Raw genomic sequence first — 16,351 nt, forward strand, 5'->3', positions numbered from 1 at the left:
TGTTGTTGTTGTGGTCTTCAGTCCTGAGACTGGTTTGATGCAGCTCTCCATGCTACTCTATCCTGTGCAAGCTTCATCTCCCAGTACTTACTGCAACCTACATCCTTCTGAATCTGCTTAGTGTATTCATCTCTTGGTCTCCCTCTACGATTTTTACCCTCCACGCTGCCCTCCAATGCTAAATTTGTGATTCCTTGATGCCTCAAAACATGTCCTACCAACCGATCCCTTCTTCTAGTCAAGTTGTGCCACAAACTTCTCTTCTCCCCAATCCTATTCAATACCTCCTCATTAGTTACGTGATATACCCACGTTATCTTCAGCATTCTTCTGTAGCACCACATTTCGAAAGCTTCTATTCTCTTCTTGTCCAAACTAGTTATCGTCCATGTTTCACTTCCATACATGGCTACACTCCATACAAATACTTCCAGAAACGACTTCCTGACAGTTAAATCTATACTCGATGTCAACAAATTTCTCTTCTTCAGAAACGCTTTCCTTGCCATTGCCAGTCTACATTTTATATCCTCTCTACTTCGACCATCATCAGTTATTTTACTCCCTAAGTAGCAAAACTTCTTCACTACTTTAAGTGTCTCATTTCTTAATCTAATTCCCTCAGCATCACCCGATTTAATTTGACTACATTCCATTATCCTCGTTTTGCTTTTGTTGATGTTCATCTTATATCCTCCTTTCAAGACACTGTCCATTCCGTTCAACAGCTCTTCCAAGTCCTTTGCTGTCTCTGACAGAATTACAATGTCATCGGCGAACCTCAATGTTTTTACTTCTTCTCCATGAATTTTAATACCTACTCCGAATTTTTCTTTTGTTTCCTTTACTGCTTGCTCAATATACAGACTGAATAACATCTGGGAGAGGCTACAACCCTGTCTCACTCCTTTCCCAACCACCGCTTCCCTTTCATGCCCCTCGACTCTTATAACTGCCATCTGGTTTCTGACATGTCTATAACATCTTACATTAGCGTACGATACAGGAATCTGCTATATTATGTGCATACTTTTGTTCGCCAGTAGCCCCTTACTTATAACCGACTAAGCGCGTCTGGGAGGCCATCGGGTGAGATGTGCACGCCGTAGGTCCAGCTGCAACTAGCCTCCGTGTGTAGGTCCGCGGTTAACCGGCCGTGGAGAAACTAATGCGTCCGATTTCTTCAGTTCGTACGACGACATATCACACAGGTAAGCTACTGACTGGGAGCATAAACGAGAAAGAACTTCGGCAAGAAAGAACTTCAGATGTTCGCTGCTAGCCAGTCGACCGATGCGTAGATCAACTGCCTTAGAAGTGATTGTAATTTAGCACAACTGCAAAGCGTTTCACAAAGATCATTATCGAACCTGCCAATTTACCTTTACATCTACATCTAAACTCCGCGGCAGTTGCCTGAGAATCTCCATGACGCATTAGAGCTTACAAAACGAACCCGTAACGAAATCCGATGCTCTTCGTTGGATCTTCTCTATTTCCTCTATTAATCCTGTCTGGTACGGATAGTAGACAGATAAGGAATACTAAAGTGTTGGTCGAACGAAGGTTTAAAAAACTGCCTCTTTTTCTGGGTGGACTATACATCCTGAGCATTCTTCCAATGAATCTCAGTCTAGCATCTGCCTTACCTGCGATAAGTTTCGTGTTGTGGTTCCACCGTAAATTGCTTCGTACACATACTTCCAGATACTTCAGGGATGACTGCTTCCAGTGATCGTTCTGCGATCATGTAACCATTCAGTACTGGGTCCTTCTGCATACCGAGCGAGGTGGCGCAGTGGTTAGACACTGGACTCGCATTCGAGAGGACGACGGTTCAATCCCGCGTCCGGCCATCCTGATTTAGGTTTTCCGTGATTTTCCTAAATCACTTCAGGCAAATACCGGGATGGTTCCTCTGAAAAGGCACGGCCGACTTCCTTCCCTAAACCGATGAGACCGATGACCACGCTGTCTGGTCTCCTTCCCCAAACAATCAACCAACCAATCCTTCTGTATATGCGCAACACGTTACATGAGTATGTGGAAGGTCAACTACCAATCCCTGTACCAAGCCTCGATCCTCTGCAGGTCTTCTTGGATTTCGGTAAAATTTTCTAGCGTTGCGACATTTCTGTATACAACAGCATCACATATGAAAAGCATCATCGAGCTTGCGACGTTATCCACTAGGTCATCTAAATACGAGGGTCATTCTATAATTAGAGATAGAAATTGGTCTGGAGAAAAAAAGCGTTTATTTTTACACAAAAATACTTTTTCTACTTTTCAACATAATCCCCTTTAACATTTATGCACGGGCTACAAGCTTTTTTATTCCGGCTGCAAAGGACTATCTTTATATTAGAATCAATGTCCCACAAACTTTTTCATGTCCTCGTCGTCCTGGAACCTCTTCCCACGTAATGCCTCCTTCAGTGCACCAAACAAATGGAAATCACTAGATGCTAAAACAGGTCTGTAAGGGGGGATGAGGCAGTACTTCCCAGTCCATTTTGTCGATGGTTTTACGAGTTAGTTTAGCAATATGAGGACGCCCGTTTTCTTGCTGGAGAATCACACCTCTCCTCTGAGATCCACGATGTCTCTCTTTCATGACTGGCTTCACCTTGTTTAAAAGGTAATCCGGGTAGGATTGGATTGGATTGTTTGGGGGAAGAGACCAAACAGCGAGGTCATCGGTCTCATCGGATTAGGGAAGGACGGGGAAGGAAGTCGGCTGTGCCCTTTCAAAGGAACCATCCTGGCATTTGCCTAGAGTGATTTAGGGAAATCATGGAAAACCTAAATCATGATGGCCGGACGCTAATCCGGGTAGTATTGGCTGTTCACTGTACGCTGCTCTTCGAGATAATCACAAAAAAACTGGACCTCCAACATCCCAAAACACCGTCAACATGACTTTTCCTGCTGGTGCTTAGGTTCTGATTTTTTTTTTCTTGAGAGGTGAGTTGGTGTGTTTCCACTCCATGCTTTTGTCTTGATTCTGGCTCATAATAGTGAACCCCCGTTTAATCACAAGTTAAGATTTTGTTGAGGAAGTGATCACCTCTTTCGTAACGTTCCTTTAGCTCTGTACAAACTCTCAACCTTGTTTCCTTGTGTAGCCGCGAGGCGCGTCAACTCCTTTGGGACCCATCTTGCACATGTTTAGCGGTACTTCAGCTTGTTACAAGTAATGTTATGAACTGTACCAGTAGTAAATTGAACCTTATCAACAATCATTTCCTCAGACACACGGCGGTCAGCACGAATAATGTCATCAATTCGACTTGAGGGGGTTGAAACTGCAACTGGTAGGCCAGAAAGGTGTCACTGAGTCGCGATCATTTTTGAACTGCTCTACCCCCTTGTAAAAATTTTCACAATTCATACAACCTTCACCATGAGCTTCAGACATTCTACAGTATGTATGGTTTCTCGCCTTCAGCAAGTAAAAAACGATTAACAGAACGTCATTCAACTGACGTGGACGATTCAAGCGGACTCCCCATCTTGAAATGTATTTTTGAGGTTATAAACAAAACAATGTTGATCAACAGCTGATCAGGGCTGTTTCCTGTGATGCCAACTTAAATCCATAAAAGTATCAAATTTGCCCTACTAACCGCTTTTTCCCCAGACCAATTTGTCTCTAATTATTGAATGACCCTCGTAAATTGTCAGAAGTAATGATCCTGTAATATTCCCTTGGGATACGCCCGAAAGATAGTTTTACGTCTGAGAATGACATACTCTGTAATGTTTGCTAGAAACTCTTCAATTCAATGACACATTCATTGTGACATTAGGTACGCTCTTATTTTGTTCATAGGACGGCCTTCCGAAAGTCAAAGAATATGGCATCAAGTGTATTTACTGGTTATGGGACTCGTGGACGAACATTGAGAGCTGGATCTCACATGATCTTTGTTTCTGGAACCCATGTAGCGTTCTACACAGGAAATTTTCAGTCTCCAGGAATCTTATAATACTCTAACACAGAACATGATCCTAAGTTCTACAATAGATATACATCAGAGACAGATACATCTAGTTTAGTGAAATTGTACGACGACCCTTTTTGAAAACTCTAATGACTTTTTCCCAGTCACTAAGAAGGCTTCGAATCTCCGGCGACACATAGTACAATTGCTTCTAAAAGATGATAAAGTTCTTTAGCGTACTCTATATAAAATGGTCGTGGTACCTCATCAGGCCTTTACTCTGTTAAGCGCTTTCTGTTGCTTTTCTATTCCGTGATCATTTATTTTGAAACATCATTTTGTCATTCGTGTGACTATCTGAAGGGGGAACCACACCGGGCGCTGGCTGCCGCAGTCAATGACACACTGCTGCACAAGAGCCTATGCAGCAGAGGGCCGCTTCCGCGCTTCAACATAATCCTCAAGGCAATTAAGGGGTCCTATGACACTGACAATCCTTCGAGACACTTCCGCGTGACGGAGTAATGGAGCAGCGCTACTTCTTCCGCATGAGCAACTCCGGACGGCAGTACTTACATCCATCACCCGTCTCTAAGCCATCCCGCCAGTCATCGTCATCCGACAGTTGGCGTCTATTAAGCGTCCTACACATTGTGTCGAAATCTGCCGTGAAGACGGCGACGCATCTATGACGCAGTTCCAACGCCGCCATCTGGTCTCTAACACTCGACTACTGCCGAACGGCGCATGCTCTTGGTAGCCATTGTGCACTGCCGTTGCCGCAGGTCTATTCATCGGGAGCCAGCCGCGTTAATAGGTTCCAGTTTTCGAACTGAGGTCCCTTCAGCCCTGCACCGCTGGGGCCTGATGCACTCAGCCGTACTCGTACATCCTCCGGTGCAGACTTCGCGGAACTGGATCGCCCTGCCGCTTCCTGTTGGGACAGCAGCGGAGCCTGTATGGGGGCTTGATCACACGGGACGTCTAGGGGGCACTGATGCACCATCAGCGGACGCACGATATGCACTACCGCTGACAAGGACGACGCTGTAAGAACAGCACGCAAGGAGGCGTGGCGGCGTACGAGTATCTCCTGCACTCGCCGTGGTCCCAGAAACCAGCACTCCAAGACTGAATGATTGTAAATGGATGACAGTACGCAGAATGAGATTTTCACTCTGCAGCGGAGTGTGCGCTGATATGAAACTTCCTGGTAGATTAAAACTGTGTGTCGGACCGAGACTCGAACTCGGGACCTTTGCCTTTCTCGGGCAAGTGCTCTACCAACTGAGCTACCCAAGCACGACTCACGCCCCGTCCTCACAGCTTTACTTCTGCCAGTACCTCGTCTCGTACCTTCCAAACTTTACAGAACGCCTGCGAACCCTGCAGAACTAGCATTCCTGAAAGAAAGGATATAGCGGAGACATTGCTTAGCCACAGCCTGGGGATGTTTCCAGGATGAGAGTTTCGCTCTGCAGCGGAGTGTGCGCTGATATGAAACTTCCTGGCAGATTAAAACTGTGTGCCGGACCGAGACTCGAACTCGGGACCTGGCAGAAGTAAAGCTGTGAGGACGGGGCGCGAGTCGTGCTTGGGTAGCTCAGTTGGTAGAGCACTTGCCCGCGAAAGGCAAAGGTCCCGAGTTCGAGTCCTGGTCCGGTACAGAGTTTTTATCTGCCAGGAAGTTTCAATAGACAGTACGGATCGCTTACACCCAAGAGCTGCCTTCTTCCGTTGCAGCTGTATCCATCTTTGGTAGAAACTCATTTGCCCATTCCAAGCCATCCCAGTACCTCGTCACAGTATTATCGTTCTCGGTGAAAGTTTTATGAAGTGGTGTTTAGTATTTCAGTCTTACAGTGAAAATATCTAAAAACCTCCAAAAGTAATACGTGTAAATTTCGAAACTAGCATCTCGCCGACACTGCAAAATCTTCATAAGATCGTTGTCAATTTAGTTCCACTTTCGAAGAACCATTCCATCAATCGCCTGAGGCAAGTTGCGGAAATTATGGAAAGACTGGGTTGGAATGGCCGGACATGGGATGTAAACCAAGCTCAAGCTGCTCCAATGTTTTCAAATGTTTCTTACGAGGCAATGCGCGAGGCTTTACAGCGGAGTAGCCCTTGTCTAACAGGACAAGGAGTCGTGTGTTTAGCCGCCCGGATATCCGCGCATGTTAGTACGCCGCTTCCGGTATTCGGGCAGGCGCGTCGGCCACGTATCGAATCCGCCGGGCGGATTAACGATGAGGGCCGGTGTGCCGGGCAGATGCTGTTTCCCGCCATACTAGGTGAATACTGGGCTGGTACCCACGTCCCGCCATCTGTCACACGATTTGCGAACGTTTAGAAAACGTTCGCACACGTTCAGACGAATAACATTGGATACAGACAGTCTCGGTGCACAAATTCCTTCCCTGGGGCTAAAAGGGTGGCCACGAAAATGGCAACCAGCCACCCTGTAACATTAACGACGCCACATCCGATAATTAACATGCCGAAACCGTGTAGGTACGGGATAAAGACGAAAGAAGAAGAAGCAGTTTTGTGTACTACGTGAGTTATTTCCGATGAATCCAGTACTTTCAGAATAGCATGAAACACGGTAGTGCAATTAACAGCCAACGCCGGCCATGAAAGGTTAGAAAGACGTTACCATGTGAACAGCGCTCTGCGTCAGTCATGTATTTATTGCACATGCCTAGAACGCGATACTAGAACTTGTAACCATGCCTTCAACAAATACATATTTTAATATGTGAATTTCTGCTGTATGCAACCAGAAAGTGGCTTTACAGTTAATTGTGAAGCTGTAAGCCACACTCCAGACATTTGTGAAGTACATTTGAAATATTGGACTGCACATATGCAGAGGTAGTACATAGTACTTAAAATACTGAGAAGTCAGTATCACCAACAAAGTTAACCAATTACGGACACACAATTTATACATGCCATTGATCACATGTCGACTGCATGTACGTAAACGCAACTTTTTATTGATGATGGTTACTGTTTTATATATATATATATATATATATATATATATATATATATATATTAAGGAGGGTGAGATACTTCCTGGATTACTCGCTTCTGATTGCTGCCGGCAAGACACAATGTTAATAATGATACGTACATCGGCTAAGCTTTTCCTTTTTATAGGAAGATTGCCACTATATGAAGACCACAAAGTTTAAATTGCATTTAATGAACGTGTTTTTAAAATTATTGTAACAGTACTGGTTAGTATTTAGTAAGATATTACCGTTATGCCTAACGTAACAAAAAGTAAGAAATCCAGAAGTGATCTACCACTGCTTAAAACTGGTTCATTGTAAAATAAGTATCAAATTTCAAATTCAAATTGCTCTGAGCACTATGGGACTCAACTGCTGTGGTCATCAGTCCCCTAGAACTTAGAACTACTTAAACCTAACTAACCTAAGGACAGCACGCAACACCCAGCCATCACGAGGCAGAGAAAATCTCTGACCACGCCGGGAATCGAACCCGGGAACCCGGGCGTGGGAAGCGAGAACGCTACCGCACGACCACGAGAAAAATAAGTATCAAATTAGAAAACAGGTATATGCATATTATCTATATCCTCGTTTAGTTACATAAAAATGGTGCTGCTCTGTGACTTACCTCCATCTGTGAAGTCATTAGATGTTCTTCGACTAGCGAAGGACTGTTTGTGTCTACTTATAGGCCTACGCTCTTTGGACTGTATCTGTTTGCAACTCAAGTGTTACAAATGTGTGTTTATGTGATAATAGACTCCGGCACGCAGTTTACTCCAAAATCTCCTAACTAAATCTAAGATACACAGAATATATTGAGCGCAAAAGCCCTGCAACGCGCCACCAAAATCTGAGACTGTCTCAAATAACTGCTTTGGTTTGTGTTGCATGATGATCTGTCGCAGCTTTCCAAGCATTCCAACAGGGGTAGAAAATGGCTGAAGGTAATCTGCCGCTGTGAAACCCAAGAGATACCCACGAGAGAGAGACGGGTGGGAGGAAGGGGAGGGGAGAGCGTTCCACTCATACACTCCGCGTTTTTGAGTTTTCTTAACCTATGCGTCATTGTTTGCTATATTGTTGTGCCATATTGTGAAGGTTGCAGGACGATATGATCGGTTTACTTCAGCGTTTCCCCGGCAAAAGAGACAATATATATATAAACGCAAAATTATTTCAGTTTTACAATATTTCTCACAGGGAAAAGCCACAGTTCATAAACAAGGATACGAATCGGTCAAGTTTTTGTTTTTTTAAATTCAATATTGCTCAACAGAGAAACTCTTCTCCATTGAGAAAGACAAATACTTTCTCTCGCTCTTTGCCAATTAGAAAGAGGCACAAAGATTTTAATTACAAGGCGGTAAGTTCTCGTTTCTAAATACTTTAGTTGCGTTCGCTTGTACGCTACATGCTTTTCCAAGCGAACTGCTAACGCTTTGAAATGTTCGCACGATTCTTTTCTTTCAAATCTCAGCAGTGTGTAAAATTTACCATAGGGTCTTCGCCAAGCATCTTCATACAGAGTTTGCTTTCGCTACTGATAAATTCGTTCGCCTCGATAGCCGAGTAGTCAACGCGACAGACCCTCATGTGGGCGATTCAGGTTTGATTACCGGTAGTGCCAGGGATTTTTCCTTGGTAGGAGAACTGGCCTGGGGTGTACTTGGCCTCGTGATGCCAGTTCAGCAGTTACGTGATTGAGAGGGCGGCTCCAAAGTCGAAACGTCGACAACTTCATACCGAATTCGATGATGAATGATTGAAGATGAGACGGTGGCCGGTTGAATATAGCCCGGTCTTCAGGGCCTGAACACGGGGTTTCCTTTCTTTTTTTAACTAATAAATTCTAACACTCTTGCGGATACGTGAGTGAGGTCGACTTTTTGTCAGATGGATGATGTCTCATCACGCTAGACCGAGTGGTTCAATGTCAAGTTGAAGACACCTGTTTGTGTAGCTCAACGACGAGCAGCCAATCAGGCAGCGCTGCTGCCCCTCGCGATCAGCAAGGGCCTTTTGATGAGCCATCAGTGGCGACAGCTGCCCGCAATGCCCACCGAGAAAAAATACCACTGTCTCTGCACTCCAGCTGTGGCATAGCTGGCACAATTCTCTGTAGCAATCCAACAACATTTAAGACGCGAGCAGCCTTTCTATTCATGAATATCTTAGCCAGAACACGGTAAACGTTGCATATTACTCGGTCCACACACGGTGATAATCTGCACGCGTATGCAAGTACGGCTAAGCTATCTTTGACAAGGGACAGTGGCAGCGTATCGCGGTCTTCAACCAAGATTACTGACACTTAACAGGTTTCTTCTCTGAAAATAAAGCAGTTCAATATATTACATTCGGAGAACACGACAAACTTCAAAACAGTGCAAAATAATAAAGTTCCATATACAGATAGTTCAACTACTTTAGCAAATGACGTCACAATTAGAGTTAAATGACTATCAGATCCGAACGTCACCCAAATGCCACAAGCTCAGGGACAACACTGAATGCAGGAGTCTTAAAAGTGGTACTCCGTATATCCTATGACTTCGAAGAAACATCTTTATTTACTACCTTCATTTGACTAAAATAAGTTGCTAACACATCTTGACGGATCTAGGATTAAGTTAAGCTGTTAATGGAAAGAAGTGTTAGGAGTAAAAAATTCAAGACGGAGATAGGGCTTGAATATCTTAAGCAGGTTCAAATAATAGCAGTTTTTACGCAGAGACGAAGAGACTATCAAAGAACACGCAAACATGGAGAGCTGCATCAAACCAAACTTCGGAGTGAAGATTATAACTACTTTCATTGCTGCACGAGCTAAACATAACAGACAAGTTCTTTCAAAGACTTATAGATGGAACTTCTATGAGCAAAATTTGTGTCTGTAACATGACGATGGAAAAAAAAAAAACCTTGAGTGTGGGAGTGTACTTCAGATTTAGTCCGAGCTTCGTGGTATTAATTCTTTAAAACTGGAGATAAACTTCCAGCGATAAATTCTCTGAAAAAGTGCATGACCATCTGTGCCCTAAACATTAGCTTTTAAGTTAGATAAGCGAGCTTTCATAGGTCGAAGGGCATATAAACCAGCAAGAGTAATTTTTAATTGTTCGGGTCCCTACTTTCGCATTTAATGCTGACACCTAAGTAGAAAAGAAAAAAAGAAAAGAGGGCAGTATGAGGCAAAGGCACTGGCTTGTTCGGCAGAAGATACTGTAATGAGAAATGAACAAAAAAAAAAAAAAAAACGGCTCTGAGCCCTATGGGACTTAACATCTTAGGTCATCAGTTCCCTAGAACTTAGAACTACTTAAACCTAACTAACCTAAGGTCATCACACACATCCATGCCCGAGGCAGGATTCGAACCTGCAACCGTAGCAGTCGCGCGGTTCCGGACTGAGCGCCTAAAACCGCGAGACCACCGCGGCCGGCGAGAAATGAACAGTTAACTGCATAATCCGAAGCTACAAAACTAGGTACTCTCATTCTCCCCTACACCTGCACGTTCATCGGCAAGTACTCCGACCGTTCAGATTTACCCATGAGAGAGTATTCTGCATCAAGGCATTACACGACTCGTGACAAAAAATTCTTCACACTCAACAATTATTTTATTTACAAACCAACTAGTGAAAACTAAACCGAAGAATCACTAATCTGTCTCACTGTTTACACTACCTGTTCAAGAATGAGGATAAAATATTCAGTGACAATTACCAGACTTTTGAGTTCGCAGCGGAGATAATTACAACATATAGGTCGGTTGGTTCTCTTCCTGTCTCCTATCTCTGATAGTTGTACATTTGGTATCATCGGGTTCTTTGAAATTTGTGTTGTCAGTAATAGCCGTCTAATAAAGTAACGGGATGGAGAAATTCGCAGTCTTTCCACGCAAACAGCAGTGATCCGTTGCAAGTGTGCCCTAAGACGTTCCCCGTGTTCGACTGTTAAAATTTCAGACAACATTCATGCAAAGGGAGCACCGGGGCCTCCTTTTTACTTAAACCGAAGCCTCAGTACCTGCTGATTGAACTACACTGCTCACTCACTTTAGTTTCGTTGGAGGGATCGATAAATATTGAGGTTTTATGCAACTTTTTTAGTGTGTTTCCTCTGCAGGTGCTGTTGACTTCTCGGTCTTAATACCTGTCATTTTTGAAACCCTCTCCGGTGGATGTTTTTGCCTGACAGCGTACGTGCTCTTTGGACCACTGTCCTAAGCATTATTTACTTTTTGGTGAAGGATGTTTACGACTCGTGGCATGTCTAGATGTACTTCTGGTAGACGCAGTGGCCTAGGATACATATACTCTCCATTTAACAAAAACATCGAGAAAAAATAACAGGCCCCTTTGCTGGAGTAAGTGTTGTTATGCACTGAAGCCGCTAACTGAACACTTAATGCGACGCGCCGAATTTTCTCGCTTTACCGTCCCGACGCTATTTCCCACTGGACGAAGACTACCCTTTACAACGGAAATAGGAAGCAAACGAAATGCTGAAGTAACCTGGAGAAAGTGCACGGTTCGAGAAGCATGTACCAGATGTTGACCAGCGGAGCTAACAACGTTAAGTGGCTCGCCGCTAGAGAGAAGACACTAATTTTCTTCTGCCAGCGCCGGCTTATTAGCTGCTAGAATACGGTGACCGATTACTGCCCTCGTCACGCGTTGGTTCCTCGCCTTATGGTACATTCGGTTCACTGTTATCCAAAGCTAAACAGTGCATTATTTTGTAAGACAATGACAGCGAGAAATCGGCACGTACACATGGACACTTCTATCAAGTTTCCTTTAGCACTCTAAACCTGTTCCTTCCGAAACTGAGCGAGTTACCACAACGGTTAAAGACACTTGTATTTTGGAAGAATCACGTTCAAATCGCGAGGAGGACATCCTCATTAATGATACCGATATCGAGAGAGAGAGCATCTCCAGACGATGGCCGCTGAGTTCATATTACACAGACTCCACAATAACATCAGCAAGGCAACTTCCAGTCGCGGTTTTGTTAGATGTCTAGTACTGACAACACAAATTTCAAAGAACCCGATGATACCAAATGTACAACTTTATACGTCTTTGATTAAAAAGGTATTAATGCACCAAAAGGTATTTCTCAATACACGGTTACGGAGATATAAGAAACCATCAGTACTGTGCTTACGCACTAACAATTCAACAAGAGACCTAAAGACTAAAGGTTTTTTCAGAGAATTTCACAGACCAAATTTTCTCGGGAACAGGCAGATTGGAGTTTAGCATCCCACCGATGAAGAGGTCATTATAATAATTTTCTCGGATAATATCCCCCAGAAATTCTACTAGGACCCTTGTGAGACGAATGCTGTCGCGCCAAGTATCGCTGAGACAATCTGAGTAAATACGTTTGGCAGGACGTAAACAGCCACCACGTCAATATGCACTAGCGTGCGACCGCGCGGGCGCTCTCGAGTCACTTTCTAAGCGATGCCACTACGTGTTGCACTAAGCTTAAAAACTCTCGTAATATAAAGTCTTATCTTTCACAGTCAGATTTTGGTAACGAGCATTCGCCAAAAAGCGGAGATATTTTCTTGTAAATAGCAAAAACTACATCACCTTAATTCATGTCCAACACTTTCCGTTAATGTGGCGGTGTAAACCCTATTACCTCGTTCACTACTACTGTAAATGTAATTAACTCTTATGTCCACCATCATTGACTTTCCTATTGCGAGCTCACACCATTTACCAACATTCGCAATCCCATTACTCTTACCTAATTCCTTAGCATATCTTCTTGCGGAATGTTCTTAAGATTTGCCCACACTGTAAGAACTTCATGAGTAATGTGCTATAAGGAAGGCAATGACTATTTGTAATTGGTACACAAACTGTCTATGAACAATATACGACACTCTTTCATTAGTAGTTGTTAGAGATACTAACATTTTGATCTAGCAAGATGAAAACCCAATATCTCCTAATACAGCTCAAATGTAGCACAGTAAATCTGACTATTCCTTTTGCTGAACACAGTATGAAAAGTTTTATTCCGTATTTGTGAGTTAGATGTGACTACCAATGTATCTTTCCAAGGGAAGTGTTTCATCGATGACAAAATTTTCCTCTACATAAAAAAACTTCCTTAATCTTCTTGGGCAATATATCCACGAGTCTAATTATTTTCTCCAATATTTCACTTGGCATTATGTCTTCATTATCTGGGAACTGAATCAGACAGGACGGAAGTTCAAATCTGTTGTGAGAATTTTTCCTAGAATAGTAATCGCTATTTTGGTTAGGTTGACCAGAAAGACTGAATACTGCACCATCCATATGAGCACTTCTAAAAACTTCATATCTTCTTTATTTGTCAGAAGATATTTACTGTCTGTGCCATGGCGAGACATTCTGCTGCTACTAGTAACTTGCTTCGCATATCTTTTAGCTTCCATTACCATTACTTCACTGCCTTCAGACAGAGAAAAGGCATGAAATGGAGAATTTTATTTTGAAATATATTTTTGCAAACTCGATTTTCCTATGAAAACAAACGACTTGTGCCATCTCTTGTATTCCATCCATTCCACATTTTTCAATTCTGTGGGTGTCTAACTTCTGCTTCTTTGGAGTGTACCGTTCTTCCTCTGCTTTCATCACATATATCCGATCCGCAATAGACTCATTAAAAGAACTGTCTCGCTCATCGCTGCTAGCTTCTAAAATGCTAAGCACTCCCTCATCTGTCAATGTCTGAGGAGGAACTGCAGCCCATTCTTCCTGAAAAGCCAAAATCAGGGAAGATAGTAATGATGGACACTGGGTTTTGGGAGAAAGTCTACGTTCTAACTCATCTCAAATGTGTTCCGTTGGGTTCAGGTTGCGATTATGGGAAAGTCAGGAATGTCACTGTCCACAAACCACTGCCTCAGTGATGCTGGTTTTTGACAGAGTGCGTTTTCATGCTGATACAAATAATCATCGTATCTGAATTGTTTATCAGCTTTACGCAGTACCAAATATTGTAAAATGTGTATGTATCCTTCCGCATTTAGCGTTTTCTTAAGTGCACGAAAGGGATCACAGTCCAACCACGAAAACACCTTGTTGCAGTAACACCTGCTCCGTGCTTCACTGTGGGCACCACACATGCCCGAGCGAGGTGCCGCAGTCCTTAGCAAACTGGACTCGCATTCGGGAGGACGATGGTTCAATCCCGCGTCCGGCCATCCTGATTTATGTTTTCTGTGATTTCCCTAAATCGCTGCAGGCAAATGCCGGGATGGTTCCTTTGACAGGGCACATCGCTGTTTAGTCTATTCCCCCAAATCAGCCCTCAGCCTCCAAAAACGTGAACACACAACAAATATGAACCAAACTAAAGTTGCAGTCTTTGCTCAATCTCATTTTTGGCAAGAGAACACCCACGTTATTGAGTACGCCCGGTGATAAATCGGGTTCAGACTTTCATGACAGCATAGTATAACGTCACGTAAATCGCAGGAGGAACTACGAGGGTAATTTCATAAATAATACACAGGTTGGCAGCACTGCGGAGAGAGGGAGGGAGGGAGGGAGGGAGGGAGGGAGGGAGGGAGGGAGGGAGAGAGAGAGAGAGAGAGAGAGAGAGAGAGAGAGAGAGAGAGAGAGAGATAGGTAGGTGCCAATGTTGACTGTGTCAGCAATAGGCTTGAGGACGAAGTCACATTTTGTTTTCATCGATATCATACTCTGTTTTATAATACCAAGAGTGAGAAACGGCTCGGCATTGAGCTCGGGTATTGTGACTGTTGAGGATCAAAGATCTTACTTTCAGATCGAATTTTTATGGGGCAATGATCCGCTTACAATTCGCAGTGTTTTAACCAGTTTCTATTGAGGTATCAATGGACTGTAGTACAATTCCTCGTTGAGCTAATAGCTTTCTTGGTCATATGAGTATAAATAACGACCCAAGACCAGGAAGTACAACACAACTTGTAGCACATGGTCTTTAAGAATACTGACGTGCAACAAACGAGGAAATTTCTGAAGGTACACAGATTCTATCAACATCAGTACTCCGTATTCTAACAAATGAGTCGAACAAGAGAAAAATATATAGTGTCCACAATTAAACTTCCAGTTTCTAACGCTGTAGAAAGAGGACCACTGCTCAGAATGACGTCAAATTTGAACAGCATATTCTGACGCAGACGGAAGCGCCGCGGGGAAAAAACTTAACGAAAATTTTATCGATGGATGGCGCTGTGGCCCTGAAAGCGTCTTAACGCAAATGAGGTCGCCTACAAACGACAGCTGAATCGAAATGCGACGACTATTGTTTCAGCTGTACATTAGACCATCCGTAGTGTTCAATATGCGTAACTCCACATGTTATGCAGTGAACGGTTGTCCTACTGTTAGGTAAGCCCAACACCACAGCAAGTTCACACATCCGATGGGGAAAATCGGTTTTTATTTGTCCTGAGGCCTTTTACCTCATACAAAGCAAAATGACACTGATTTTTAATTGTCCTGGAGTCAAAAACCACATAAAAAGCAAAATAACGTCGGTTTATAACGGTCATGAGACTGGGTGCAAAACATGTTCAGTATGCTGCTCTCTATTTTCTGCCACAAGTTGTTCTACAACAGATCGGAGTGTCTCAGGGGAGGTGGGGGGTCACGTTCAGAATGCGTTGCGTAATCCGTGCCTTCGATTCAGCTACGTTCGTAATTGGAACACTGGTCACAACATTTTTGAGATAACCCTACAGCTAGAAGTCATACGGATTAAGATCAGGTGGTCTGCGCGGCCTGGCTGTAGGCAAAGGATGGCTCATAATTCTAGCATTTCCGAAGTGCCTTTGCAGCAGCCGCTTCACTGGCTGCGCAACGTGAGGAGGAGCGCCATCTTGCATAAAAACGATCCTGCCCCCACATCCACACTTTTGAAGGGTTGGAATGACGTTGGTGCGCAAAAGACTCGTAGTGTTTACCAGTCACAATACAAGTAATAGACCAGCAGGACTCATCTACGTGGAAGAAAAATATGGCCTTCCGCTAACCGATGCTGTCAACCCGCTCCACACTGTCACTTTTGCAAAATGAAGTGGTACCGATTGATGTACAAGCGGGTTTTCCGTTGTCCATACTCTGCAATTCTGCATACTGTCGTGTCTTTGGACGTGGAAATGGACTTTGTCAACAGAATGTTCCATGACATTCATTACACGCTTTCATGCGAGCAAGAAATTCCAGAGCAAACGTACCTCTTGCTGACAGGTCAGCAGGAAGCAACTCCTAAACATGGCGTCTTTGTATGGATAGCAATGAAGGGTGTTTCGTATGATTTTATGCACCGTGCTTGCAGGCATTTCCAATGTACGAACAAT

At 43.6% G+C, this 16,351-nt stretch overlaps 1 protein-coding gene and 1 non-coding gene across 2 annotated transcripts in view; both read right to left on the reverse strand.

Annotated features, from left to right (window-relative positions):
- Nucleotides 1-16,351, reverse strand: part of LOC124593720 (endoplasmic reticulum junction formation protein lunapark-A) — a 133,887-nt gene that overhangs the window by 47,883 nt on the left and 69,653 nt on the right. The window lies entirely within an intron of this gene.
- On the reverse strand, nt 5,175-5,249 carry Trnas-aga. The gene has a single exon. It is a non-coding gene; the product is annotated as a tRNA-Ser (tRNA).

The sequence above is a fragment of the Schistocerca americana genome, chromosome 2 (genome assembly GCF_021461395.2).
Source record: "Schistocerca americana isolate TAMUIC-IGC-003095 chromosome 2, iqSchAmer2.1, whole genome shotgun sequence".
Classification (NCBI taxonomy): Eukaryota; Metazoa; Arthropoda; class Insecta; order Orthoptera; family Acrididae; genus Schistocerca; species Schistocerca americana.